General features: G+C 39.8%; 1 protein-coding gene across 3 annotated transcripts in view; it reads right to left on the reverse strand.

Annotated features, from left to right (window-relative positions):
* PDGFD (platelet derived growth factor D) overlaps positions 1-15,789 on the reverse strand; it is a 142,842-nt gene that overhangs the window by 41,070 nt on the left and 85,983 nt on the right. The window lies entirely within an intron of this gene.

The following is a 15,789-nucleotide window of genomic DNA, read 5'->3' on the forward strand; positions in this document are numbered from 1 at the left end:
GTGCCCTGTAAGCTTTCTAGGTCAGACTAATGAGTATGCAGTTGCCCTGGCCACTCTCCTGCCATTGATGTTATAGATTGCCACTGCATTCGCCATTTTCCTTGTGAGCCCTGGCTCACCTTATGGTTCTCCAGGGATCCAAGACAGGTGTGTTAAGCTAAGACTGCAGCTGCTCCCTGATCTCTTTATAATACTATCATACAGAAAGGGAGATTTGCCTTCAGCAGAGACTCTTTGTGCTTTGTGGTCTGCAGTGCCCATCTCTTGGCAGTAGCAGTGGAGGGTGCTGAAGGCAACTGGGCTCCTCCCTCACCTTGGTTCAGTGTCTAAGCACACCTGGGCCATGTTGTTGGGCCATTTTGCAGAGCTTGCTGGTCCCCCTGTGATGGGCCATGCCAGCTCTGCCAGGGTGGAAGGAAACAGGCATCAAGAGGGGTCCTGGTGCGTGTGATGCCGCACATAAAAATGGTGTTGGGGAGCTGCCAGGTGGAAAAGAGCTTGTGAGGAGTGACCCCAGGAGCCAAAAACTCGCTCCCAGGTCAGAGTTCAGTGCTCTTGAGAAGACTTTGATGAGCTTCTGCCACGCTGACTGACAGCTTTTTAGAAGCAGCCTCCCTGGTAATAGGCGAATATTCCCTGAACAAAACTGAAAATGCTGACACTTAACTTGCTGGGCAATGTCCAGGTGGGCAAAAAAGCCTTTCAGAGTTAGCATAAGGCAGTGACAGCTGGTTATTTTGAGTCCTCCTTCTTGGCGTGACTCATACCAAATGGGAATGTATGAAGGGGTCCCAGTACTAGGGTTGGAAGGGAAAGTATTAGTGAAAGAAAACTTTCCAGGAGCTAACTAGCTGACTCTTCATTTTCTCTCTTCTTTCTGCTTGGGTTTCTACTTTTTTTTTTTTTTTTTTTTTTTTAATATGGATTTAAGCACACTCAATAATCAGTGGAAAACAATCATTAACAAACAGAGTCTCATTTCATTCAATATTCCAAATTTTCCATTGTTCTACTAGAAGGATCTGCTAAGTGCTGTAACATGCACACACATTTTCAGACATCATTTGGGAGAAACACAGGATGAATAACAATAGTAATGAAAAACTCTAATGGAGCTAAGCAAATTTAATTCCAAAGCTGAGGACATGATGTAAAAAGGTACGGGTAAGGGACATTAGCTGTCCTAGCAGCAATCCCAGGCTATTGATTTTTTTGTGAAGGATCCATTTGTTTTTGAGCTCTCTCCCAGAGGATGCTGTTTAATTCTGCAGTAAGCATGCAGCAGGAGCATGTGTTATGTTTCACAGATAATGCAAAGCAAAACAATTTGTTCACCCTCCTGCTTTGACTGAAAGGCATTGCATTTTCTAGGACGACAAGAAAAGGACTTCTATATATACTTTCTGAGATTATAACAATATCATAGAAATAGCAAGAATACATAATCTCTGAGGAATACAAGAACCAGTTTCTCTTAGTTTTTCAAGGTTTTTGATGGGACCAAAAGCAGTTGATTTATTGCAAACAGGGATACTGATTATCTGGAATTTCTTTTAACTGGAGTTTCATCAAACAGCTAGAATAAGAAAAGAAAACTATTCAGGTTGGACTTCCAGCTCCAGGCTTATTCCTAAAAATTTGCATTACTGTGAAAGCTAAATACAGGTACCTTAGAAACAGTTATGCTTCTCATTTCTTTCATGTGTTATTTTTACAAACATCAATTATATATAACACTATGAATAAAGGCTAGGTAAAAAGAAAATACCTTACATTTGCCACTTTTTTGTAAATAATCTCACTTATCAGTTTAGGGATCAGTTTACCAAAAGCCAGTCTGGGAGATCCTTCTAAACACCAAACTGAGACCATGATCTAAGGACCAGGAAAGTGTGTACTGGGTTAAAACCAGCACATGACACATTTTATTTAGATTCTGACTAGATACAAGCATAACCAAATAGACTAAGGATAGGTGTAGAATTACAGTAGATTAAATATTTTTCAAGCAATGAAAATAAAATGAGCACTTTAGTTCAATTTTATACTAACAACCTGGAAAATGTCACAGAAGTTGAAGCTGGGAAAAAAAAATAGAAGTTGGGAAAAAAAATAAAAGAGAAGTTGTAAACACCATTTAATACAAAGAAATATGTTGGGACTACCAGAGGTAGCAGAAGCAGGAAAGAAAAATAAGATTTTGTTTTAAAGAACGTAAATGGAGACAAACATGCAATCTATAAACTCTATTTGATAGCACACGTGGACTCAGTAAGGAAATCATGCCAAGAGCCTGGGCTGAGGAAAGGAGAAAACCACGCAGCTAATCTGCAATGTGACACGGTGGAATGGTACACAGGGTGACTTGTGGCTGCAGATACAGAGATCTCCCACCACAAGTCACCACCTCCCAGGCAGAGATGGGTGGGGTGTGTGATCATCTGCATGTTTTCACTGCCTTCTCACAGGTGCAGGAGAAGGTCGTGTTCATAAGAGAGTGAAGTCTGTGGGTGCAGGAGGCTTCTCTGGAAACCAGAGATGAGTATTCTCCAGACAACAGGCACAGCCAGTTAGTTCTAACCCATCCATCGGTGATATTAGTATCAATACATATTGCAGGAGGTGCCACCAAACCCGTGCCATCCTGGCCTTGCAGTGCTGGGTTGAGCAGGCCAGGATTTCAGGCTGTCCACCTCCATCAGCACTGCAGGCTTACAGGGAGAAAACATGGGGAGAGTGCTTTGACACCCTCCAGCAGAAAGACTTTGGTCTGTGGTTCAAAAACTCTGAGTCTTTCCTGAACATCAGAAAGCATTTTTAATGTACCAGTCCTACAGCCTGTTGAGCTTTTACTACTGGTTTTAATACAGCCCTCTTGCCACCCTGTGCATCTTTGTTTGGGATGGCAAACCCTCCTGGACAGCCACTGCACCATCGGAAGACCAGCAGCTGTGCAAGCCTTCAAATTTCAGCTGCTGGCATTACAAGAATTTTCTCTGCTTTTAATCTATTTCTTAATGCACTTGGAAAATGTACCCGAACCAACACTGAGCTAGCAATACCAGCACACAAAGCTGCTGTTAAGGTGGGAAAGCAGAGTGTTTCCTTTAACATATTTCTGCTGGAGATAAATTACATATAAAAGGAGCAGAGTGTCCTATATTCTGCCTTGACTGCTCTTTTTTTTTTTTTTCCTTTCAGAGTTTAATAATACCAATATTTCTGTATAAATGCATGCGTATGCATAAAAAGGGTGGAAGGTCTGAATAAGAGTATGATCAATATATCCAGGCTCTCTGCTAACCATGAGCATAAGATAAACACAGAAGACCTTATGTTCATCATGACTGCCTAGAGGACAGGTGTCTCAGAGCTAATATGGACAGGTAGCACAACACGCACTTTGAAATGACGATCTCATTTCCAGTCAGGTGCAAAAGTTTCACCTGCTCTGTAAAAACAGCAACTGATTTCTGTTTGGTTTAGGTACCTGTACCTACACAGCATTCCCCATTCTGTTTACTTCTAGAAAAAGAAAAGTTTTCAGCAGCATATTTCCATCACTAGCAGTCTCTTCAGCATGCAACACAAACCATACAGAGCAGTCAGACTACCTGTCCTCATAGTGTCCGTGTCCTTCCAACCATTTCTTTGTTTCAAATTTATTGGACAGGCCTTGGTGTGAGATGAATTTTGTGGCCCAAAGGTGTTTGTTTTATCCTGCCTTACAGAAGTTGAAAAATTAGCCTAATTCTTTCTAGGTCTTTTTCCCAAGTTTAAGTGTTGTTTTGTTCTTTTTATTGTTTTCTCAAATATAAGATTTTTAAAATTACCCATAAGTCAGCAAACATTGAATCCCAGGGCTCACAGATGCCATTAACTCTGTCGCTCATGGTGCTGTCAAGTAGTGACAAGAAAATGAAAGGAAAGACCAACCACTACGTAAGAACTTTGGGGATACATCTACATTAGTAAATAACACGAGGTAGAGATTGATCAGACACAGTGTGACTCGTGTACTAGGACATAACTATTACCCTGCAAAACAGAGTGGCCACAACAAACTGCATACTGGAAACAGCCCGAGGCCTGTGCTGGCCCCAAACTAGCTGTGCTAAAAATGTGAGAGTGCAAACCACCTTGTGCCTATGCTTTGGCTCACATCCAACCTGTTTAATAGGTTTTGTCAAAAATTTGGGTTACACAGACTTCTATATTAGAGGGTCTGATCCCTCAAGAGCTTGTATTTATGCATATATATGACTGATGTTTGGACAACAATGGTGCCTAGAAGCAAGACCATGCAGTGAGACAACACAGTGCCTGATTTCTACAGTCTGAGGAAAACTTCCATTACAGAGTATTCTTTACCACACATCACCTAAGAAATACATCAGGACATAAGTATTGATTAAAAAGAAGCATTTTTATAACTGCCAAGATCAGAAGTGTTATTAAATAAAAAAGGCTTCTGCAGCTTAAGAAAAGAAGAGGACCTGGAAAATAAGTTTTGTCTGCCCCAAAACATCAATTTGTACAGTTAAAATGTTTCCCCAAACAAAAACTATTAAAATGAAAAAACTCTGTTTTCAAGGGCCACAAAAAAATCAGATATTTGATTCTGCTGAAAATGATCTGACAAGATACATTAATTCCACACATCTAAAAATTATTTTTAGGTTTCATTGCTTCAGATGAGTTGTGAAATCTCACCCTGTGTAGTTACAGGCTCAGACCTTCTGCAATTAAGCATTGACTGGTAATCAAACTGACAATTGAGGAAAGCAGAACTGCATTTTTCTTGGTATTACAAGAGACAGGAAATGTGATAGATTTCTTTTTTTTTTGACATGGCACGTATGTTCAAAATAATTTCAACATGGAGAGAAACATGTTGGTTAAAAAACAAGACAGGAGATTGTAGGCAAAGGACTATACTAACAAACCAGGCACTGGGTTTGAGGAGGTGTTCGGTTCAGTAGCGCGGAGCTCAGCACCAGCTTATTTTACATAACAGTGCCATTTAGCCAAAAATTTTCTAATAAGACTTATCCTATATCAAGTCTAAAGTGACAAGAACTCTGCAAATAATAAAAGATGTGTGTGTGAATATGCATGTGTAAGGGAAAAACAGAAACACACTGTGCCATATCTGTCATCTGTATTATTATGAAGACATGCATGGACTTTATCAAGTGCTCAGAGCAAAATAGGAGGCTGTAAATTTAATAAAGATGTATGCATAGAAAATACAAATTAGATTTATAGAGCACCGTGACTGTCTTTGGAAATGTGGTGTATAGCATGAAGGTCATTGAAGCTAGAAACAATATGATGAGCAAAGAAGAGTGCTGGTCTGCAAGCACATCAGCTTCTTCAGCATGGAGGAAGGACATAAAATTTTGTAAACTGGAGGGGACTTCAGGTAAATCTGGCACACACAGGAAAAGCAAGAATCGAAGTAAAAGAGCATAGCAGGCAAACCCTTTTGTTCACCAGTCTCAGTCTGGCCACGCAGCTCACCCAGCTGGCACAGCATCCCAGACCGCAAGCAGGAACTTGCCTCTGTAGCGTCTTTTAGAAGTTAATCTCATGGCATTTTACAAAGGCTTGTTGAGCCTGTGTTTGAGGTGGGAAGACCTGAGACTGTGAGAAGGTGTCCAGGAAGGCAGTGGTGGAGCCTGTCTCAACCCAGCAAGGGGAGAGTTCACCATGGAAAAACGCAGCCTGATATGTTCCTAAATCACATGCTGAAACTTGGGAGCTCAAAGACAGACTGAACTGACAGAGGAAAACACATTAAAAGACACATTCCCAATGTTAGGGCAGTCAAGCTGGCCACTGCCATATAGACCCACCTAAGCAGGGTACCCTGGCAGGTGACACTCCACCCATAACACAGCCCTGGTGATGCTTGAAACCCCAGATTCAGCTCCCTTCTCTATCACAGAGACATTGTAAAGATATGGGAAAATCTGGGGGAGTCTGAAAAGAACGTCAAAAACTCTGAGGGGCTTGGATATCCTGAATTTTTGAGAAAGATTAAAAGCTAAATATGGACATCACTGCTTGACTAAGTGATAAGCAAAGAACTGTGAGAGCACTCTGCAAACATCTGAAGGAGACAGACACCCACAGCAATGAGAACAGACTTCTTTGTTATAAATTAGGAAGGAATATAATTGCAAGCAATAGTACGTCGTTTAAAAAAGGAAAATTGATTATTAAAGAAAAAATTTCTTTCCAACAGTGATTTATTAGTCTCTGGTTTACTCTCCTGTAAGGTATGTTCCTATGCTTGTTATATTTAAAAAGGATACTAAATGAACAACCAATAAATTTACAACACTGAAAATGTTTGTCCTTAGAGAAAAACAGCTGAACAACCTCACATCTTTAAATTATCAGATTCTAGGTTTGGCTGTATCACACATTACTGAAAAAAAGAAGGAAAAAAAAAAAAACAACGAAAAAAATGTCTACAACCCCTCTAAATTTAGACTCAGAAATCTTGAAACAATCAGTATCATTTGATCCATGGCTGTAAGTATTTTGCAGCGGTTACAGCTGTTGCAACGAACAAGGCAAAGATTTATTATGTAAGCAATTAAACACATATTAGACACCATGCACTGTTTTCCCCAGCTTGCCAAGAATTACAAAAACACATTGAACAGTGCTAAGGTTGAAAGAGACCCTGCAACCCAAACTTGAGATCGAGCAGTACAAGAGCAGGATTGTGCTGCTCAGCCTTATGTGATGACGTTGACAGATAGTCAAATAAACAGTATTGGTGGAATACAAAACATAAGGTTTAGCCTGGGAGTCCAGCTCCAGACTGTGAAGACATGCGATTCTTGTTTTGATTTAAAAGACAACTTGCAACCAACACCTGCTGTGATGGGTTTTCACAAGTTCCTTAGTGCAGGTTAGAGGTCTGACATGCTTCATCTCACCAGTCACATCCTTTGGAAGTCTGTCAGATAAAAATCCTGAAAGCAGACTGACTTCCTACTCCAACATAGTTGGCACACATTAAAGTCAAGCTACACCTTCAGCTTTGGTATAAAATCTAGAGCAGATTATGCTCAACAGGAATAAGACCTGGGAAGAACAAACCATTGCCTCTTCCCTTGTGGTCATGGTGGTGGGAGGGACCAGCCTTGCCACTGAAGCACCAGGAGTTAATTAACACCTCTCTGCAGCACTGTAATACAACCTTTGTGCTGAATTAACCTTTTTACAGAATCAAACAGGGCATGGCTGTTCTCTCTATAAATCCGCCATCTGTAACCAGATTTCTATAAAACACCCTCCAGAGCTACCAAACCAAAATAAGTTAAGTTCTTCATATATCTTCATCATTCCACATGCTAACATTCTTCAACTGTTGCTGAAGTGGAATTAAAGGACAGAATATGGATTTAAAGAGATAACATCATGTCCTTAAGTCAGCAATTTAAAGTAGTCCCATCAGTGCTGCTGGTAACTGGTTGAAAAATTTCAACCAAACAGCTAATGTGATGGAAAGGTTCATGCGTACTGTTAAAGATGTCTGACGGTGTAAACTCACCTCATATTCATACACACTGAGGTGTGGTTTAGCATAAACTTAGGTGAGAATGGTTGGATTCAACCTTCCTCTTTAGTGTAGACACAGAGAGGTCCACGTATCCACCAGCACCACTGATGGTGTATTTGTGGCATGTCCAGTTTGCTGCTGTATTTCCCACCTCTCCTCCTGGTGGCTTCCTGATGGTCAACTCTAAGCAGAAAAATTAGCTACAAGGTCTTGCCATGTCTTTTAACAGGAGCTGTATTAAGACTGCTATTGGTCTGTCCCTGTTGTAGTTTTGAAATGTCCTGTCCAAGCTATTGATATTTTCTGTTTGGTTACAGACAAGGGAAGCAAAGTCAGGGAACAGATGGCCTTTGTCCTCTCGCAGGTTATGCTCATTATGGCACAGAAAATGTACCCTTTCATTTAATTCATGACAATTTTCAGTGCTGGATCCTTCCTAACCTTCTGCTACCTATACATGTTTAATGTTAATTAAGAATATTGCTTTATGCTTACCCTGAAAGAGCTGCCCAACAAACATGGTAAGTAGCACTACTGATTTGAAGACTGGCAAACTCTGAAAAAAAATCCTGAAATAGCAAAACATTTTTAAAACTAATTGATTTGCCCAAATTAGTTTTAATGCAAAAATATCTTTAATATCGTCCATCCATTTTTTAACCACGATTCATTCACAAGACTTTCAGACTGTTAGGAGTCATAGATTTATTTCTCTAATTATCAATGGTTACTTAAGATTTTTCCCACAAGTTTGGGGATGGGTTTAATTTTCTACTTGTCCAATAGTACGGTTTTGCCGCTGACCAGTAATTCATGAACTCTTGTTCACTGGAAGCCTACCCGTAGTATACTCCATATTTTTATTTAGCAGAGATTGCTTGACCCTAGGTGACATTTGAAGAACAAGGAAAGGATTACCTTTCATATAGATTTTTTTTAATGTAACCAGCTATTCTAGGACTAGAAACTGGTTATGAACTGGGAAGCAACATGTGCATGCAAGCTGAAGGGACAGACAATTCACCATGAATCTTCACACATCTCCTTGCTTAGCCAAGTAGAGTGGCAAGATCATGGCCAGCTGCTATGAGAGTGGAGTTCCCCTCATTCATTTAATTAAAAAACCCCACAGAGTCACTATTCTGCCAGTAATGCACACTTAACAATGACTGTAATATTCCTATGGCCCTCATACACCACTCTTACATGCTATGTAGAAGTCTGGCTTAATTACTAATATGTTTGCATGTTTCTTGGTATTTTCCAATTTGCTCTTACTGTATTTTGCTAGAAATCATGTTGATGTTCAATAAGGCTTTTGAGCTTCTACTAAGAATAAACTATGATTTTTTTGTCTGTCATGGGTAGCCCTCTTGTACTGCACAGGATGGTCGTTTTCTGTTTTCATGTTTGTATTTTTAACTTACCTTGGAAAAGTAGGAATTCCCTCTGGGTCACTGACTTCCTCAGGAATTCTTAAAACAGGTAAGTATTGCCAGCAGGAAATGCAGTCCTTCAAAATCTAAAGCTGTCCTAAATGAACAATGCTTCTAACTCTTGTTAGAGTCAACTATTTGGGACAGGATACTGGATTTGAAAATAACACTCTTGTGTATGTATAATCCTTTGAAGATGTGAAGTGTTACCTTTTCTTGTCCTTGGCCACTGCCAGGAGTTTGGTGGATTTTCAAACAGTGCATAACACACTACTGGATTAAAGATGTAGTGTTTTCAACAGGAATGGAGCATCAACAGGATTGCTGTTATGTTAAGACAGGTCAATGACAAAGTCCTGGAAAGGAATCACTCTTTAACTGAGCTGTCAACAAATCAAGGATGGAGGAGAGCAAATGGCCAGTTCTCCACCATGATGTTCAAACAACAAAACTGCCAGGCACACATACGTACACCTGGGAAAACACAGGCACTAAGGTCTGTTTTCCTCTCTGATTAAAACAATTGTTTTATCAGTTGAAGTCTGACAGTTTCCAGGAGCTTCTGTGTGCTTACTGAGTCCTGCTGCTTCTGGTTTTTGTATCTTCTTATGCCAGAAGGTCTGTATGTCCCTGGCCATGACTCAATTCCTCACCCGTGTTCCTGGCTCAGTCTTTTCATTTGTGAAACACCCCCAAACCCAGCCCTACTACACCTTAATTACAGTGCCTTCTCTCTCTCTGTGGACTTAAATCTTTCACTGTGTGTGCTTGCCTTACCCACAATTACCTTTATTTCTGAACTTGGACTATATGTAACTCTTCTCCCTTGTCTTTTCTGCTGCCACTGTTTCATTTCCATTCCTGGATGACCCTAAAGCAGTCTTTTCCTCTAGTGTTCATAGCATCCTCTGTTGCCAAGCTGGTAGATGATTCCTCTTCTCCCTGAAACCTACTTTTGTTCACCACTCTCTTATCAGTGTCATCTCTGACTTACAAATGGCTTTAGAAACCAGGACACAATATGAGAAGACTCATAGTGAAATTTAGAATTCTGAAAGTCACATAGTAGAAGGATTGGGACCAAGTTTTTTTTTGTCTGAGACAACAAAAGTAAACATGGCAGGGGCATCAGACCTTCAGAACAGACCTGCCAAGAAAAGGACTACATCAGACCACAGTCTAGGGATAACTGAGAGAAGAGGCAGCCTGGAACAACTGACTTTGAAGTGCTGGGCAAGGTCAGGTCGTAGCTTTGGCTGCAGCATGGAGGCTCCTTCTGACTGATCTGCTGCATTCATCTGCTCAGTCTCAGGCTTGGCAACCTGAAAGGTTTTTGACTTGAGGAAATGGGGCTGGCAAGACTTATGAGCTAGGCAATAAAGGTTTGGGGTTTTGGAAGGTGTGATAGGATGCTGGAGGGAGAAATAGCTCTTGCTTAGATGTAAATGTTGAAATGAATCTTCTAATTAGGAACTTTGTATGCCCCTGAAGCAGGCAATACTGCCTGTGAAACTGCTCGTCCAGATGTACCTTCTCAACCCAAGTAAGTTTTTTCCTTAATACTGAGCTATCTGACTCCCAGTTTTGCTTCTTTTGTATCCCTCACTATCTTTTCTTCTGCCCTGAGTGCTGGGAGAACTGGCACATCCCTGCTCACCACACTGCTTGGCTTGTCTATTACACCACCTTTCCTTCTTCTTCAAGCCCTGTTGAAGGACAGGTTAGGTCCTGTGAGATAGATTAAGCAGCAGACTGAGGTTTGCTGGATTCTCGGGAACCTTCATTAAATGGAAAGCATACCTCCTCCCAGGATAAAATTACTCTGAGATGCTCTATGTCTCAAGATGCACTGAGGCATAATCTCTCTTTTTAACATGCTGTCATTTTATGTTGCTTTTTAAAGCATTATAACACCTTCCAAAGTAAAAAGAAAAATAAAATTGTGCATAGATAACCTCTTAAATCTTCTGCTTATGTAAAGCTGGGGAAGGAATGTTAAAGATTTTGAGCAAGTTTTATCTAATTAGAAAGGACTTAATTAGTTCTCTCCTGAAAGATGAGCCTCTGGCTGATAATTTTATGAGGATAGTATGCCTTGAGCAAAACCACAGAAAATAGTTTTCTGCCAGAACCTAAGAAAATAGAAATTCCATCATAAAGATTGTTATGAGTTTTGCACATGGGTAGTATTTATACAAAATCTTTGCTGCCTAGCAGAGAGAGGCAATCAAACCTGAAATCAGAGAAAGCATAGCAGAAGAACTGATGAAGCTTCCACATGTAAGTTCTTGCTTCTTCATTGTGAGATATATTTCATATTCAATCACTTTATTAACCAAGACATCTCCCCCACCCCCCCCACCACTTTCCTTTTGTACCCCCAGCCATTTGCTGGGATTCCTTCTGTGGATTATCTAAAAGCAGGGAAGGTATTCATGCACCATTATCATGCCTGCTGTCACATGAGATATATTATACGGATTTTCAGGCAGAATATTTTGTCTTGGAGACAGAAATGAAATGTCTATCTGTGAAAGAAGTGACAAGCTAGAAGAGAAGCACAGCAGCGAAGACTCACACAGCTTCTGGGCTGGATTCAGCTCTGTGGTCGGTGATAAAGAATTAATCATCCTTCATGGCCTTTATGAATCTGTATTTGCACTGGTGGTGGAAATTCTTTGTGATCATGTTAACTCTTACAAGGGAGTTTACGTATTGACTTAAAAAAATTGTAACCTGGTGCTGCACTACTTCTGCAAATAAAACTGGTAAAACACAAGGAACCAGTCGCTTAGCTCAGAATGACTATTAGTACAAATATCAGGATTAGTTTCTTATTCTGATCATTTTCATTTCCTTATTTTGTTTTGAATCTTTGATGTTTTCTTGTGAGCTTAACAGGCGAGTATCAAAAAGTTTAGTATTTGAATTAACTTTGACTGGTCAATATTTTTTTTTGCATGGGAAAGTAATTAAATTTTATTGGACTGACTGGGGTGTCTGACTCCACTTTGTGACCAATGCTATTTTGATCATATCAGTGTTGACCTATGATGTGGGTGTTTAGCAGAAAGGCACTTCTCTGTAAAATTCCACATGATGGATCAAGACCCAAAGTTCCCATCCCTCCATTCCTTTAATTTCTTTATGTCTCCTTCATTCAAAAAATGTAATTTTAAAAAAGCAAAAACTACCCATGATCTAACACATTGATACACATTTTGACACATAAGTTTATCCTGGGACAAATGCATTTATGTTCTCCTGTTTAGCACCACCGTTGTTGGTTTATAATTCCCAAATGAGTAGAGATTGCTCTTAATGCCGTGTGATGTTCCCCAGTCATGAACTGTATTATAAAGAAAATAAAAGTAAAAGCACATATCTCTGTGTATATATGTAAAAGGATCTGTATGTAATTAGATACATATAAAAAGACATAGGTTTATATATATATCTACACATACATTTTTTAAACCTTACATCTTTGTATGTACGCATGCTTGTACATATACGTATGTTTCTAGCTTTCTTGTAGCCCTTGTTTCCATTAAAGATTTTAGTCAAAGTTCCAAAATATGGATTTAATTTAGGATTAAAGAAACAATTAGTAAAGCAATAACAATTTACTGTTATAAACGTATAATGAATATGTGCCTTTTACAATAAACTTAGAATAATGTTTTTAATTAGCAAATGGAATCCAATGTTTTCTAGTGGTCTCATTAAAATGAAATTAGATGCAAGGTTGGGAATTTTAATTCAAAACATTCACCTTTATTGTTGGAACACATTTCTGAATGAGTTCCTAGCTTGTAAATGTCCATGCTAATGTACTAGTAAAACATGGGGTCCAATCTTGGTCCAACATCCATTCCTTTCCAGAATTAGGGCACTGGAAGAATTTAACTTCAGAAGTAACAAGAGGATTGTATTCAATTACTTCAATCAAGCAGAGATTATTTCCATGTGAAGCAGTGTAACTTAATTTACATTCCTACATCTTAAAATAATTGATGCAGTATTTTCAGCAATTACTGAATACTTACTTGCTACACACCACATCCCTCAATTGAGGTACCTGCACTGCAAGCAGCAGTGGAATGAAATTTTACATTTGTGGCAATGTAGAATATTCACATCACCCAGGGGCCCTTCTCAAGACAGCGCCTACCTCCCCTCTAGCAACTGTGTAAGCAACTTAGGATTACTTATCTTCCTCTGTATCACATATCTCTCCAGTGTTTGTTGTGAAACACTATGTCCTTAGAGCAAGAAATTATATAATGTGTGAGAAAAAAAAGACTGGAATACCTCGCTGCCTTCTGCACTGTAAATTAATGTTTCTAAGGCAACTCAATCAAGAAAAGCAAAAAAAACCCCAACAGTTTGAGAAATAAGCACTTTAAATGATAATGGCAGGGAGGAATTTTACACAAATTTCCAGCTAAGTGAGGCTAATCCCTGATACCTGTCCAGGTCTTGCTCCAGACAATTTTTGCTCTAGGCCTCTGAAGCTTGAAGGAAAAGACAATTTTTAAAGAGGTCTAAGGGAAACATTTCTCCCTAAGCCAACAAACTCCACAGCTACCATTGGGGGCTTTGAACACAAGTGTCCATAGGCACCAGCCACCAGCTGCGCACACTTACCTACTTCCGTAGCATCACAGACAGTACAGAGGAGGAGTGACTTTTTCCAGCCACGTTAGAACACTTTTGACTCTCCTTCAACTTGAGATAAGCAGTGGGGCATGCTCAAGCGGATCAGACACAGGCAACAGGCAGCAGCATGTTGGATGTGCCCCTTCCCTCCAAATCCATCCTCGCTGCCCCCCTTCCAGCCTTGCAGGTCCCTCGGACCCACGGAGGAGAGGGCAGAAGCAGAGGCACCAAGAGGCAGAGGATGTGGAGAGAGGAGAAGGAAGAGGAAGAAGGTGGAGGAGGCCAGCCTTGGCAAGCAGGAGTTGCTAAATGCAATATTTTGATGCTCAGATGTTTTTCACAGATCTGCTCTTTTGTCCATTGTCACTTATTATACCCCCAGATCTATATGACTTCCAACCTTGCCCTGTTAAAGATCATCTTTGTAATTTTTTCAGCCTAATTTTCCAGAGTCACTTTGAATTCTACTCCCGCCATTCTGAGTGATCGAGCCCCTTCATCTTACACAGGTTGCTTACTTTGCATGCCTTGTTTCACAAGGGAAAACATGGTTTTCAGGGATAAAAGTCTAATTTATGTCTTATTTAGAAAAATGAACCCTTTTTTGTTTCTCCAAATGGTACTGAAATGTGAAGGTAATTCAAAAACACAAGTGCACGAAGATAATGAAGTATGTTTCTGCTAAGCTGTGCAGTACCTCATTTATGCCTCATGCAGAGTGCTGAACTAAGTAGAAACTTGATCTGCATCAAATGAAGTGAACTTAACTGACTTCCTTGAAGATTCATAAAGGAGAGGCCAGAGAGCAAGGCTGCGAGGCTGTTTGGCTGCCTGTGTAACAGGGAGAAATTCACCCAGCCATTCTGGTACCTCGCTCAGGAGATGCAGTTGATCAATAAACTCAAGGGAACTCTCCAAATAATGTCTTGCTTCAGTTTTCTCTGGAAAATTATCAGTTACAGTCTGGTATACAAATAAACAACTGCCATACAGATACTAACTCCAAATATAAGAAAAATAAAAGGCAGCTAAAGATTTACACAAATCTTGCGAACCATTTTTCAAGAAAGCCCCGAGAAGTAGCCTTGTCTTGGAGAAGGTTACAAAGGAAGGAAAGAAAAGCAATGTAAAGGTCTTTGATTTCTTACAATAGAAAATACCATATGTTTTGGCATGCTTCATTAATGCTCCCCAGTTTGCTGCCTACAAATGCACAATGAGTTCAACCTTCAGGGGTCAGCAGTGCTCAGCATATCCATGAACCGAGCTCTAAGTGACTGTGGGGACTATCAAATAAGGGCTGACTCTGCTGAATATTAATCCCGCAGTTTTTGGTTGGATGGCTTGGAATCTGAAAACCAGTTAAGTACATATCATCTGCCATCTTGCAAATGCCACTAATCACCTGTACAGTTCTCTTCTCAGAAATAAAATAGTATTTCATTCAGAGGGTGCACTTGGAGAATATTCTTCTGAACAGATTTGCTGGACTGTTAGATAAATACAGTAGCATTTTTTTGAGCTTTCTAGTGCAGAGGGTTCTGTGTTTTGAGTGATAACATTCATTTTGGAAAGTCTAATACTATCAGACTAGATGTATGTGGTCTGGAATAAAGCTTGCTAAATGCAGCTGAGTTTTTGTAGCTGCACTGAAATATGAGCAGTGTATGGAGAGGCTGCTTCACTATCTCATTTTTATGCCCAGTGATCTTTCATAGACCATTCTGCCTTAATTTTAGTTTTAGCAGATTACCTTCAAATTAGAATAAATTAGATCTCAGGATTTACTCATCATGCAATGCTCTACTCCACTAGAAGCCTAACAATTTAAATATAAGATAACACAGCCTTTATATCTCCAGAGTTGTCTTGATGATGTGCTGTTTATGGACTCTTTAGCATACACAGGCATACCAGCATGCAAACCCGAGAGGCTGAAGTGAAATGACTCAAACAGTGGATTTCTCCTGTTACAGCATTAACATTATTGCTATTCCAGGCTTTCTTATTCTGTTAAATAACAGTGGACTGAATAAAAAGGGAATAAGAAGCATGATGGATATGAAAATATAATGATGACAGTATAATGAATGAATGCTTGCCATTTCC

Source organism: Patagioenas fasciata, chromosome 1 (genome assembly GCF_037038585.1).
Source record: "Patagioenas fasciata isolate bPatFas1 chromosome 1, bPatFas1.hap1, whole genome shotgun sequence".
Lineage (NCBI taxonomy): Eukaryota > Metazoa > Chordata > Aves > Columbiformes > Columbidae > Patagioenas > Patagioenas fasciata.